The sequence below is a fragment of the Pyrus communis genome, chromosome 12, assembly GCF_041283825.1.
Source record: "Pyrus communis isolate YQ-2024b chromosome 12, ASM4128382v1, whole genome shotgun sequence".
In the NCBI taxonomy this organism is placed as follows: Eukaryota; Viridiplantae; Streptophyta; class Magnoliopsida; order Rosales; family Rosaceae; genus Pyrus; species Pyrus communis.
In genome coordinates this window covers 22,125,111-22,139,527 of record NC_142576.1, presented here as the reverse complement: position 1 = coordinate 22,139,527, position 14,417 = coordinate 22,125,111, and the positions used below count along the sequence as shown (strand labels likewise).

General features: G+C 40.0%; 1 pseudogene; it reads left to right on the top strand.

Moving 5' to 3' along the window:
• Window positions 1-3,828: 3,828 nt before the first annotated feature.
• LOC137744544 (prolycopene isomerase, chloroplastic-like) lies at window positions 3,829-13,927 on the top strand (annotated as a pseudogene).
• Window positions 13,928-14,417: the final 490 nt, after the last annotated feature.

The following is a 14,417-nucleotide window of genomic DNA, read 5'->3' as shown; positions in this document are numbered from 1 at the left end:
TAATGCCTATTCTTCTCGTGATGTTCAAACAAGAGCGTATATCTAGCATGCAATCCGTCTGCGATGCTCAAATCAAATATAGACATCCAAGACTCATTAAGTTTTGTGAAAACCTTTTGAAAACCATGCAACTATTAAGAGCGTGATGTTCACCTTGCAATTGAAATATGCAAACCACAAGCCTATGCCGAGTTCTCTCTCAATGTCATGTAGAGAAACCTATCTAAATAAAATCTTTTAGGAAACTACAAAAAAGAAACAACAAAAGGATAACTTAAAATCACAATCCTAAACTAACTTGGCAATCTGCCCAATCAGAAATTCTTCACGTTTCTAGACCAAACCAGCTCCAAAACTGGCCCAAAATGTCTTGTTTTAAAGCAGACCGTCTTTTACAACTTTGTAGAATGGTCCATGACACGCCCCGACCCCAAGGTCCTAGGGACATCAAGATGGTCACGTGCTGGCCGACACCCGAAGGGTGACAAAAGCCATTTAATTTAAACGAAAACTGAGAAATAAGCTAAAAATATGCAATAGGGCTAATTACACAATTAAAAGTTCAACTTCTAAGTATTGAAATTAGGTAAATACACAACACGTCCAGAGCATAAGTCTATCACAGAGTACAAGCATAAACTAAGATGGCGAAGTGCTATAACAATAGATGGCGAAACGGAGTGAATATAACACAATATCAATGGTAGGGGAATGCCTCGTAGCTCAGGTCGTATTCCTCGTTCATAGGCCCTGAAGGGGCGCAAAACAAATATGAGTGGACCAAGTGTGTATATATATATATATATAATAAAACAGTTATCAATGTACTAACCCCCAGGTTTTATGAAAACACAAATGTAATGATAAATATAGGTTTTCCGAAACCTAGCATGTTGTGCAATGCCTCAAATCATAATTTGCATAAAAATAATAAACACTAATGAATGTCCGATATAACTCTTCAGGCCCCATGCCGGCTCCCCGTCTCTGAGCAGACCGTCAGAGGAAAATACACTTCAGGCCCCATGCCGGCTCCCCGTCTTTGAGCAGACAGTCAGAGGAAAACACACTCCAGACCCTATGCCAACACCAAACCTTCGCCCGGGACGGACCGGATCTATCCCTACATCCCGTAGCGGAAATGACCACTAGGTAAGTACAAACCAGTGAATATCTTAAAAATCAACTTCATAGTATAAAGTCATCCATCATCTATACTATAAAGAGGTGTTCTAAACATGTTCTAAGTATCATATCGTCATCCATCAGATATTATATAAGAACATGGGTTATAGGAAAAATAGTAATAATTCAAACTAGCCTCAGTAAGCATGTTATCTCAAAGTGTTTCGTAAAACATAATTGTGAAGTCATGCTTTTCTATGTATGCAATTCTACCATTAAAACATGCATATTTAGAAGGGGTCCACTCACCGTACACCGTTGGTGCCAGCCGTACCAAACATGAATAACGGAATCACTGCTAGGAATCGCATCTAAACACACAATTGGTACTTTCAGTCAAACTCTACTCAAACGATTAAATTTGGGAAAACGGACATCAAAAACGGGTTTAGAACGTCGAAATTAGCCTAGGAGGGGTCCCGCACGAAAACCCAAAAAGTCAACCCCGAGGTCAAAGTGAACGTTGACTGGTCAAAGTCAAAAGTCAACGCTGACCGTTGACCCAGTCAACGGTCAACGGGTCAGGGTCAACCCGGTTTATGGTTTGGGTGTTGGATCCGGGTTTGGGCTTTAGGGTTTGGGTTAGGAAAAAAATGAGTTTAGGTTTTAGGTGGGCTGGGTTTGGGTTTGAAATCACACGGCCCAAAGGCCCAAATATAAAGGGTATTGGGTTTTGTTAACACGGCCCTAAGGCCTTTGGTTTTTAAAGAAACAAAATAAAATAAAAAAAGAAAAGGGTTGGGCTTTTGGGCTAAAAACCAAAACAAGCCTAAGGCCCGTGAGGGGGGGGAAACGGCCTGAAGGCCTGGGGTGCACTGGAGGAGGATGTCGGAGCTTTCACAGCTCCGGCCAACTTCAAACATGTAAATGAGACTCCGATCTAGGTACCAAAATGAAGCACTAGACGAGAGGAGTATTTTTATACCTTTGGTTCGCCGTAAAACGGCCTGTGGTGGCCGGAAAATCCCTTGGCAACCACGAAACTCGCCGGAGATAGGTGTGCCTTCACCCGTGCCAAATTCACTACAAAACCTTGGAATTAATGAACCCAAACTTAGTAAACACATCCAAGCAACGACTAACATGAATAAAAGGGAAGAGACAAGCTTACCCAACCGGAAAAATACTAAAACTCACCGGAGGTGCTCGGTCCCTCCGTCCTCTCGGCGACGAGAGCAAGGGAGAGAGAGAGATGCAGTTTGATGGCGATGATGGTGACTGTCTCCCTGAGTTGGTGCAACTATGGGTGTGTGTGCACACTGTCACGGTGTAGGAAAGGGAGAGAAATGGGAGGGTTTCGAAAGAGGGAGGAAAGAGTGCAGACAAAACAAAAGAAAAAGAAGAAAAAGAAAGGAAGGAAAGTCATGGCAGGTGGGGGCAAAAAGAGAAAAAGAAGTGAGTTGGGGTGCTGCCACTGGTTCACGATATTCAGGATTCAAACAAATCAGTAACTGGACCATCATTTCACCTGGGTTTCCATAAGTCCCTGCATGATGTCTCGACAGGCGCCGAAAAATACTCTCTACCTCCGTGATACTCAGATCGCCTTGGCGAAAATCCAGGAATTGTTGTCTCATCCTCAACTGATAACTGGGACTCAGGAAATATTCGCTGAAAATCCTCCGGAATTCAGCCCAATTCATTGGAGTATTAGGTGGACGAGAATTCTTCATTGATTTCCAACAACGCCTAGCATCATCTTTTAGAAAATAAGTTACAGTATCCACCCATTCACTTGGCGGACATCTCATACTCTCCAGAGTGTCCTCCACCTGTTCTAACCATTCCTCAGCCTCCGGACAAGCCCCAATTGCATGAAGATCCGGAATACCATAACTGCGAGCAATCTCAATGTCAATGCGATTCAATCTATTACCACCAGTAAAAGCATTTCGTATGGCATTAGTCAGTTGTTGGATTCCTCCCCCTACACTAGAACGGGCTCGACGAGGCACATTCCCACCAGTGGGGTCCATAATTCTGAAAAAAGGCAAGAATGATTTAGAATAACTAGAGATTAAGAATGCAGTGGAAATTATGACTACCAAATGGTGGAATGAAACCCTAAGTATGCTCTGAACTAACCATGCTATGATACCAATCTGACACGCCCCGACCCCGAGGTCCTAGGGACATCGAGATGGTCACGTGCTGGCCGACACCCGAAGGGTGACGAAAGCCATTTAATTTAAACGAAAACTGAGAAATAAGCTAAAAATATGCAATAGGGCTAATTTCAATAAAAGTTCAACTTCTAAGTATTGAAATTAGCCCTATTGCATATTTTTAGCTTATTTCTCAGTTTTCGTTTAAATTAAATGGCTTTCGTCACCCTTCGAGTGTCGGCCAGCACGTGACCATCTCGATGTCCCTAGGACCTCGGGGTCGGGGCGTGTCAGTCCAACCCCAGAAAAAGTCATCTTTATGCCCAAAAGTCATAATTAAGCCCAACAGGTCAATCTGCCAGCACTACGGGCTAGTCCTTAAAATTTCGCCACGTTCAAACGCCTGGGAACAAGATGCTGAAATTTTGATACAGCCTTCTTGACAGACTCATGAACCAACTCTAATTGGAATGAATCAAAAGTTCCACCATTTCATCACTTTATGCCTAAAAGGAATGGATGGTTCTTAGTGAGAGGGATGGTTATACATTTGATGTTGGATCTTCTGTGATGTTCGGTTTCAGCGATAAGGTCAGTTGTAGCGAAAAGTTTTGATTTTTCCTTACATACATTGCGGTTTACTAGTTAGCTATATCACTTGAGTTGTAAATGTTTGAAAAGAACTTAATCAGTCCATATGTCAAAAAACTAGTATGTAAAAAGTTGAAATGCTTTGCTCTGCTAATAAGAAAGCATGTAAAAGCAAGTGAAAGAGCTATTATCTTACCGAAAGGAAAACAGCATTACTAACAAGTAGAAAGGATTAGTCCTCTCTTTCTAGTAGTTCAATGTATATTATACAATGTTATCGATGGTTCTTGACTGCTTGAAGTGTTACTTTGCGCATGATTTTGACTTTCCGTGAAATTAGTTCGATATATGTGGTGGAAATAATCATGTAGAAGTTCAAAGAATTTCTTTTCTTAATCAAAAGAACTCGTGGAAACTTACTGGAGGTTGGGAGCTAATACCATGAAGAGCATTGTATCCTTATAGAAACTCGTATGCATGGGAATGTAACAGCAGACATTCTTTATTCCACTATTTCCTGTAAACACGCTACAGTGAGTTAACAAGTGACATTTAGAGCTTGAGGATCCTTGACGCTGGGGAAAAAGGAGAGATTTGTCCAAGGGCAGACACATGTCTGGATGGGAAAGTAGTCATTAACTGAAAATGTTTAAATTTACAGCAAAGCGGTCTGGAAATATGTGAAAGATAATTAACTCTCACGCGTGTTGGATATTTTGATATAACTTTATATTTTTCTTCTTTTGATGATGATATGGGGTTCTAATGTTCTAAGCATGAACTCCATCTTGTTGGCATTTTGTATTGGTTGAAGAACTTTTATTTGTATTATGTTCAGTGAGGCCTGCATTCTGTCAGTTTTGATATTTTCTCGTCAACTAGTCACTGAATTGGTAATTTGGCAGCTGTAGGTTGTGAGATGCCGGTAATTCCTGATCCGACTACTGTCCATTACCATCTACCCGATAATCTTTCCGTCCTAGTGCACAGAGAATACAGTGAATTTATTTCAGAACTTACTAGTAAATTTCCCCATGAAAAGCAAGGGAATCTGAAATTCTATGGTGTATGTTGGAAGGTCTGTTCTTTTCTTTTTTCATATAATTTGCAAGTTGAGTGGGAGTCCCTTTGGGATATTTTCATTACTTGTAATTCAGAACTGATACTAACAGATTGTGTACATATGGATAGGTTTTCAATGCCTTGAACTCATTGGAACCGAAGTCACTTGAGGAGCCAATCTACCTTTTCGGACAGTTCTTTCAGAAGTCTGTTGAATGCTTGACACTTGGTAAGCATTAGTTTTTGTATTTATTTATTTTTCACTGCAATGAATTTAAAACCTAAATTCGAGTCATGTTGCAAGATATATTTCAGACAACAATATAGTAATGTGTCTGTAGGATTAAATCACTGATTAAAGTAATTGAAACTGGGTAAAAATGCATCCCTGATTGATCGATGCTTGCAGTTATCCGATGAGATCTATTGATGCTGTTACTGGTACAGAAAACTTAAAAAAAAAAATAACAATAGGACTGGGGTTTGTTTGGGGCAAGGATTATTGCACTTTTGTTTTATACCGTTAATCTAGCTTACGTGATGGGTATCTATTGCAGCCAACTATTTGCCTCAAAATGCTGGGGATATAGCTCGCAAATACATTCAGGATCCCCAACTGTTGTCTTTCATAGATGCGGAGGTGGGTTGTTTGATCCTATTGAAATTCGTATTTATGATTTTATATCATTTATTCATTTAGTCGTCTTTGGTGGTTCACCAACGGTCTTCCCCTCCATCTCATAAAAAGTTTTACATTTGTATCCACAGTGTTTTATTGTGAGTACAGTTAAGGCTTTGCAGACACCAATGATCAATGCAAGCATGATAAGATTTTCAAGTTGCTTTTTGGGTACTATCTTGTGTATTTTCCTCTTGTTTTTTTGTTCTTTATGTTTTCGACAGGTTATGTGTGACAGGCATTATGGTGGGATTAACTACCCTGCTGGTGGTGTTGGTGGAATTGCAAAGTCCTTAGCAAAAGGTCTGGTAGACCAGGGCAGTGAGATACTTTACAAGGCCAATGTTACTAACATCATAGTTGATCAGGGCAGAGCGGTGCGTTCAAATTAGTCTTGGATAAGTGATGCAAAGATATCTATTCTTTGCTTCGATAAATAGTATTTATATTTGTCGAAAGATGATTTTGTTTATGTTATTTTAGCGTGCATGTAGTAGGTTTGAGTAAGGCTTTCAGACAGGAGGGGATTCTTTGCAAAAACCATAATATCAAATGCTACAAGATGGAATACCTTTGGTTGGTGCTACCAGCAGTTGATTTATTGGATGATTGTTGTTTGCTGCTGATTGTTGTGCTGTTATATGTGTTGAATAATTGGCCAAGTGGCCAAGTGGACAAATGTCCAAGAAAACTTTAGGTGATTAAACAAAACAAAGAAAAGTTTGGTGGACATCATTATGAGTAGAGACAGAATGATGATGTTTGTAAGAAAAAAGTAAAGGTGGTTGTTTTTATTCGGCTCCGTTGAATGTGGCTTTTATAATTATGGCAGCAATTATGATGTTGGGGAAGAAAATGTGAGTGGCCTTGTGTTGATAAGTACGGCCGAAAGAAGGTAGATGTGATAGAGCAAGGAAGAGTTGTAGAGAGCAAGGGAGAGTTGAGAGAGCAGAAAACAGAGAGCACTTTCTGATTTGCAGAGGCAGAGAGCATAAGAGGTGCCGCATCCCCCATTTGAAAAGAGCTCCTCTCTTTGGTTAGTAATCATCTACCAAAGTAGTTGTTGTTGTAATAGCTTTGAGCTATATGTATAGAGAAGAAATTATTCATTATATTTCTTCCTCTATTTGTTTCTTTGGTGTGTGAGAGCTATTGGGTGTATTGGGTTATTTGGGCTGTGAGATTGCCAACACTTTGTAAACTCCCATTTGGTTGATAGTGGATTATTGGGTGAGCTCCTATTGCTCCGAGGACGTACTCCAATTACACTGACTGTGGAGGAACCTCGTTAAAATCTTGGTGTCTGTATATTTTTGTTCTTGCATTTTCATTTGATAAATTTCCTGTGGGTTAGCTTGAGTTGGTTCCAAAAGATTTTGGTGTTATCCTAGCACAACAATTGGTATCAGAGCACTGGTTGCTCTTGGGTACTGTCTAATTGCCAAAAAATGTCAGACGGGCAAGATGAGAATCCTTTTGGAAGCAGCTCCGGATTTGCAAGAACTATGGTGCAAAATGCAAAGTTCGAAGTTGAAAAGTTTGATGGCACAAACAACTTTGAAATGTGGCAATGTGAGGTCAAAGATGTGTTGGCTCAACAAGATCCACTTGCCGCTTTGGGAGAGAAGCCGAAAGCTATGTCGAAGCCGGAATGGGAGAAATTAAATTTGTGGGCTTGCTCTTCAATTCGGTTGTGCCTTGCAAAAACTCAGAAGTATTTTGTGATGCGGGAGACATTGGCAAGTGTGTTGTGGCAAAAATTGGAAGACAAGTATATGACGAAGAGTGCAGAGAACCGGCTACACTTGAAGAAAAAGCTCAACCGCTTCCAATACAAAGAAGGTACAAAAATGATTAGACACCTTGATGCTTTTAATAAGTTGATTGCCGACTTGTTAAATTTAGATGAGGATATTAAGGATGAAGATAAGGCCTTAATATTGTTGAATTCCTTGCCGGACTCTTATGAACATTTTGTTACCACTATTATGCATGGTAAAGAAACTGTGAAATTTGAAGATGTGTCAAATGCCTTGATGAATTATGAAATGAGGCATAGAGATAAAAATCATGATAGTACCTCGGAAGCTTTATTTGTTAGAGGTAGATCATCGGAGAGAAGATCATCTTCTAGTAGGAAAAAATCACAGTCTCGACCTAAAGGAAACTCTAAAGGTAGAAAACCTTTGGAAAGGGATGAATGTGCCTTTTGTCGTAATAAGGGCCATTGGAAGAAAGATTGTCCTAAATTGAAGACCAAAGGTAAAGAAAGTTCTGAAGCTAATGTTGCTGAAGTTGAAACAGATTTTCCTGATTTTGCTTTAACCACTTTCTCATCATTTGATTGTGCTACTAAGTGGGTGTTGGATACGGGTTGTACTCATCATATGACTCCTCACAAGGATTGGTTTTCAAGCTTGAAAGAGTTTGATGGCGGTGTTGTGTTCATGGGAGATGACAATCCTTGCACAACAAAAGGGATTGGTACAGTTCGTTTGAAGTTGCATGATGGCATGGTTAAAGAGTTGACAGGTGTTCGGTATGTACCGAATTTGAAGAAAAATCTTATTTCTTTGGGAACTTTGGAAGCCAAGGGCTTCAGGTTTCATTCAGATGGGCAGACATTGAAGGTGACTTATGGTGCACTTGTTGTGATGAAAGCTCCTCGATGTGGCCATTTGTATTTATTGCAAGGAAGCACTGTGACAGGTGAAGCATCTGTAGTCTCAGAAAATATGGGCACATCCGATTATGATACTACTAGATTGTGGCATATGAGATTAGGCCATGCCGGTGAGAAAGCTCTACAAGGGCTTGTGAAACAAGGTCTTCTAAAAGGTGCCACGACTTGTAAGCTTGATTACTGTGAGCATTGTGTCTTGGGGAAGCAAACTAGAGTGAAGTTTGGTACTGCTGTACATCAAACGAAGGGCATTCTTGATTATGTGCATTCGGATGTTTGGGGTCCTACAAAGACTCCCTCTTTGAGTGGTAGACATTGGTTCGTGACCTTTGTTGATGATTATTCAAGAAGGTCTTGGGTCTACACTATGAAGCACAAGAGTGAGGTGTTGAGCATTTTCTTGGGTTGGAAGAAAATGGTTGAGAACCAGACTGGGAGAGATTAAGATTTTGAGATTGGATAATGGTGGTGAATACACATCCGACCCTTTCTTTAAAGTTTGCAAAGAGGAAGGGATTGTGAGACATTTTAGTGTCCGGGGAACTCCACAACAAAATGGAGTTGCAGAAAGATTGAATCGAACCTTGCTTGAGAAGGTTAGATGCATGTTGTCTCAGTCGGGTTTGAGCAAGTCGTTTTGGGCAGAGGCAGTTACTTATGCATGTCACATCATCAACCGATTACCCTCAGCTGCTGTTCAGGGTAAGACGCCAATGGAGGTATGGTTTGGAAAACCCTCTTCTGATTATGACTATATTTGTATTTTTGGTTCACCTGCTTATTTTCATGTAACTGAAAATAAACTTGATCCAAGAGCCAAAAAGGCTATCTTTCTTGGTTTTAGTAGTGGTGTCAAAGGTTACAGGTTGTGGTGCCCAGAGATGAAAAAACTTGTAATCAGCAGAGATGTGACATTTGATGAAGAAAATATGTTTAGAGACTCTGAGAAGAATGTGAAAGATGTCCAACAGGTGGAGCTTGAGAAAGTTGCCTCTAGTACTTCAAATCCTATTTCCGCTGATGTCGAAGCCACTACAAGTGAAGAAGTGGAAGACCATGAGGATGTTGAAGAAGTTGAACTTGAAGATTCTATTCAAGTTGAAGAGCAAGTTTCACCTCAAGAGTCTATTGCTAAGAACAGAGGAAAGAGAAATATTACCAAGCCAGCTCGGTATAGTGACTATGTTGCTTTTGCTCTTCCTATTATCACTGATGAGATTTCATCCAATTTTGAGGAAGCCATTGAGAGTGAGGAAAAGGAGAAGTGGTGCAATGCCATGGGTGATGAGATGAATTCTCTCTTGAAGAATAAGACTTGGGAGTTAGCTAAATTGCCTAAGGGTAAGAAAGCTATTGGTTGCAAATGGGTGTATGCCAAGAAGGAAGATGCTGATGAGAAAAGCGATGTGAGATTCAAAGCAAGATTAGTTGCTAAAGGGTATGCACAAAAGGAGGCCATTGACTACAACGAAATATTTTCTCCAGTTGTGAAGCACTCCTCAATTCGTATTATTTTAGCTCTTGTTGCACAATATGATCTTGAGCTTGTGCAACTCGATGTGAAAACGGCTTTCCTACATGGTGATTTGAATGAAGAGATCTATATGTGTCAACCGGATGGGTATATGGTGAAAGGGAAAGAAAATTTGTTTTGCAAGTTGAAGAAATCACTTTATGGCTTGAAGCAATCTCCAAGACAATGGTATTTGAGGTTTGATAAATTTATGAGAGGCCAAAATTATTCTAGAAGTCAATATGATCATTGTGTGTACTTCAAGAAGTTGCAAGATGGGTCTTTCATTTATTTATTGATATATGTTGATGATATGTTGATTGCCTCAAAGAATGTCGAAGAGATTGAGAAATTGAAGAAGCAAATGAAGAATGAGTTCGAGATAAAGGATCTTGGTGAAGCAAAGAAGATCCTTGGCATGGAGATCACTAGAGACAGAGAGAAAGGTTTGGTATGCTTGAATCAAAGACAATACCTTGAGAAGTTGATTCGGAAGTTTGGAGTTCATGATTCAACCAAACCGGTTAGTACCCCTTTGGCTCCTCATTTTAAATTAAGTTCTCTACAGTGTCCTAAAACTGATAAAGAGAAGCTGCAAATGAAAGATATACCATATGCAAATTTGGTTGGTAGTTTGATGTATGCAATGGTATGCTCTAGACCGGATATTGCTCATGCAGTTAGCATGGTGAGTCGATATATGCATAATCCAGGTAAAGAGCATTGGTAAGCAGCTAAATGGATATTGAGATATCTCCATGGTACTCGAGACGTTGGTTTATGCTTTGAGAGAGATGACTCTGGTATTGGTCATTTTGCAATTGGTTATGTTGATTCAGATTATGCAGGTGATCTAGATGGAAGGAAGTCTACTATAGGCTATGTGTTTACTATGGCTAAAGGGCCAGTTTGTTGGAGGTCCATTTTGCAGTCGTCTGTTGCTTTGTCTACTACAGAGGCTGAATATATGGCAGTTGCTGAAGCTATAAAGGAGGCCATTTGGATACATGGGCTGATTAGAGATTTGGGGGTTGATCAGAAGCAGGTGGAGGTGCATTGTGATAGTCAGAGTGCCATTTATTTGGCTAAGTATCAGGTTCATCATGCGAGGACCAAGCACATAGATGTGCGTTATCACTTTGTTCGTGAAGTTGTTGGTGAATGAGAAATCATTATCCAGAAGATTCCAACTAAAGACAACCCCGCTGATATGTTGACTAAGGTTGTTGGTGTAGCCAAGTTTGTTCATTGCTTGAACTTGGCTCACATTTTGCCTATATAAAGAAGGCGTTGAGCAGTAGGAGTTTTGGAGCATTTGGCTCGGCATGAGTTGTTCTCTTGCTAGTGATTAGGAGTGATGTTGTGTGCTAATTGTGTTGTTTGGCTTATCATGGCGTTTTTCGGAACTTGGCCAAGGTGGAGATTGTTGAATAATTGGCCAAGTGGCCAAGTGGACAAATGTCCAAGAAAACTTTAGGTGATTAAACAAAACAAAGAAAAGTTTGGTGGACATCATTATGAGTAGAGACATAATGATGATGTTTGTAAGAAAAAAGTAAAGGTGGTTGTTTTTATTCGGCTCCGTTGAATGTGGCTTTTATGATTATGGCAGCAATTATGATGTTGGGGAAGAAAATGTGAGTGGCCTTGTGTTGATAAGTACGGCCGAAAGAAGGTAGAGGTGAGAGAGCAAGGAAGAGTTGTAGAGAGCAAGGGAGAGTTGAGAGAGCAGAAAACAGAGAGCACTTTCTGATTTGCAGAGGCAGAGAGCATAAGAGGTGCCGCATCCCCCATTTGAAAAGAGCTCCTCTCTTTGGTTAGTAATCATCTACCAAAGTAGTTGTTGTTGTAATAGCTTTGAGCTATATGTATAGAGAAGAAATTATTCATTATATTTCTTCCTCTATTTGTTTCTTTGGTGTGTGAGAGCTATTGGGTGTATTGGGTTATTTGGGCTGTGAGATTGCCAACACTTTGTAAACTCCCATTTGGTTGATAGTGGATTATTGGGTGAGCTCCTACTGCTCCGAGGACGTACTCCAGTTACACTGACTGTAGAGGAACCTCGTTAAAATCTTGGTGTCTGTATATTTTTGTTCTTGCATTTTCATTTGATAAATTTCCTGTGGGTTAGCTTGAGTTGGTTCCAAAAGATTTTGGTGCTATCCTAGCACAACAATATGTAGCTCGTTAAAGGAAGTCTAATTACCTTCAACTTTATTTTAGGAAAACTGATAAAAGGAGACCAGGTTCCGAAACAAGAGGAAGATTTTCAGAAAGTTTATGTTAAGGCCCCATTTCTCTTTCCATTCACATGGGGGTGAAGGTTGAGGTTCTGCCACCAGAAACAGATTGCCACCATTTTGTGCTTGAGGTACCATTGTTTTTCCTTTTCAGTACCATCATTTGCTAGGAAATGTTTGCGATAGGAATGCTTTCGCTCATCTGTCTTCTTTGTCTTCCATCTTTTTCAGGATGATTGGACAAAGTTAGAAGAGCCTTATGGAAGTATATTTTAAGCATTCCAACTGTTCTTGATTCATCATTGGCTCCAGAAGGACGCCATATTCTTCACATATTTACAACCTCTTCCATAGAGGACTGGGTGGTAACCATCTGTTGTCAAAGTTACATTGATTCCTCCCCCACTCTCTTTCCCTAGCCGGCTAGCCCCCTCCTTGTACATATGCATGTGTAACTTGAGTAACTAAAGAGGTGGAGATTTCTATATAGGGACTCTCTCCAAAGGACTACGAGGCAAAGGAGTTTGTAGCAGATGAAATCATTCGCAGATTAGAGAATAAACTATTTCCAGGGCTCAAATCGTCCATCGTTTTTAAGGAGGTAATACTGTACCCTATTCACTTCTAATGTATATCAAGCAGTTGAGATATCTGAAATAGTGTTACGGTTGTGAGCCTTGTGACATGGAAAGGAGAGAGACAGAGCAGAAGATGAGAGGAAATTACCAAAAATGTTTGAGAGCTTAGCACTTCTCTCCCTCGAGTAGAACTTACATATTTATTAAAATACGTGTTTATTCTCTTCAACTTAACAAATGTTCTTCCTAAGGGGCATTTGATTTTTAGGCTCTCTGCTTTCTATGAACTTACCTAAGGTGATTCCACAAAATATGCCCTTCTATGGGTGAATACTTTGGTATGCTTAAGGTTCTTGGATTCCACAACTTTTAGTTTACACCATTTGATACGATCATTGAAAGTTTCTCCAATCTTGGCAGGTGGGAACGCCAAAGACACACAGGCAGTACCTGGCTCGTGACAAGGGTACTTACTGACCAATACCGCGTAATACTCCTAAAGGATTATTCGGAATGCCATTCAATACAACAGTAAGTTCAATTACGATATAAAACGGATGTTTTAATAGTCATTGATTTTAAGCATACTGAGCAAGGTGTGCTATGATATGATGAAAAATGCAGGTTATGGATGGTCTTTTACTGTGTTGGTGATAGCTGCTTTCCAGGACAAGGAGTTATAGCCGTATCCTTCTCAGGAGTAATGTGTGCTCATCGAGTAGCTGCTGATATAGGTATTTTCTCAGTGCTTTTCTTTCCCTTTTTTTGGGTTAGTTTTGTAATCTGATTTTACTCTTGAAAAGAAAATTTAATGGAACAAAAGCGCCACTGGCAGCTCCTCTTTTTGAACCAAAAGAGGCATCGTGGGCACCTCCTACCTCCTTCTCGTCCCTAGAAAAAGCCTGCCACGTTTGGTCTTGATGGGCAGTCTTTTCTTTTCACAGCATAGTAAATTAGCGTAAAAAGATGTGGAATTAAAATATTGATAAGGGTAACAGCATAAAATATCGGGGTGATGAAGGAGCGATCAGACGGAGTTCAAATGAAGCCATCCATAGGTGATTTGATGTGTAGAACTGTTTAGAGCTTTTACGTTGGTTTATTTATTTAATTTCCTTAATTTTTACATTTCTTTGCCAGGGCTTGAGAAGAAGTCCCCAGTATTGGATGCTGCCCTCCTTCGACTACTTGGATGGTTAAGGACATTAGCGTGAGACTCCATACAGGACAATATGTAATGCAGCTTGGCATTTTGGCTGCAGATGCATTCTTCTTTATCACATAACACGGTAGCTCTAATAGCAGGTTGGGGTATATTATCTTCCAAACTATTTAGCAGCGATAGACAGCAGGTTTGACGTGTCAATAGGATAATATAAGATCACTGACCCCTTTGGCTGGAACGGCGCGTATATATCTTGCTTGTAAGTAGCATTCTTATGCAGCAGATAGACGCGTATGTAGCTCGTTATCATATTGTTTATACATGAGCTGTAGAGAAACTGTACAGTGGTCTCCATGCGGTATGCAGCACAACCTTTTCCTGCCAAATCTGTAAGCTGATGGTTTTTCTCTTTACTTGCGCTTTCTTCTTTCTCAAGAAATGTATATTTATAAGTGGCAACTCTATAAACTGCCTTTGATGAAATCAATCTATAAAAAATTTACCTTCGGTTTGCACTCTTGCCATCTCTAATTGAATTTAACAAAGTTAATTCACGAGTTAAGTACAACCATATGAGTCGATATTACAATTGAATATGGAGTACAATTACTCG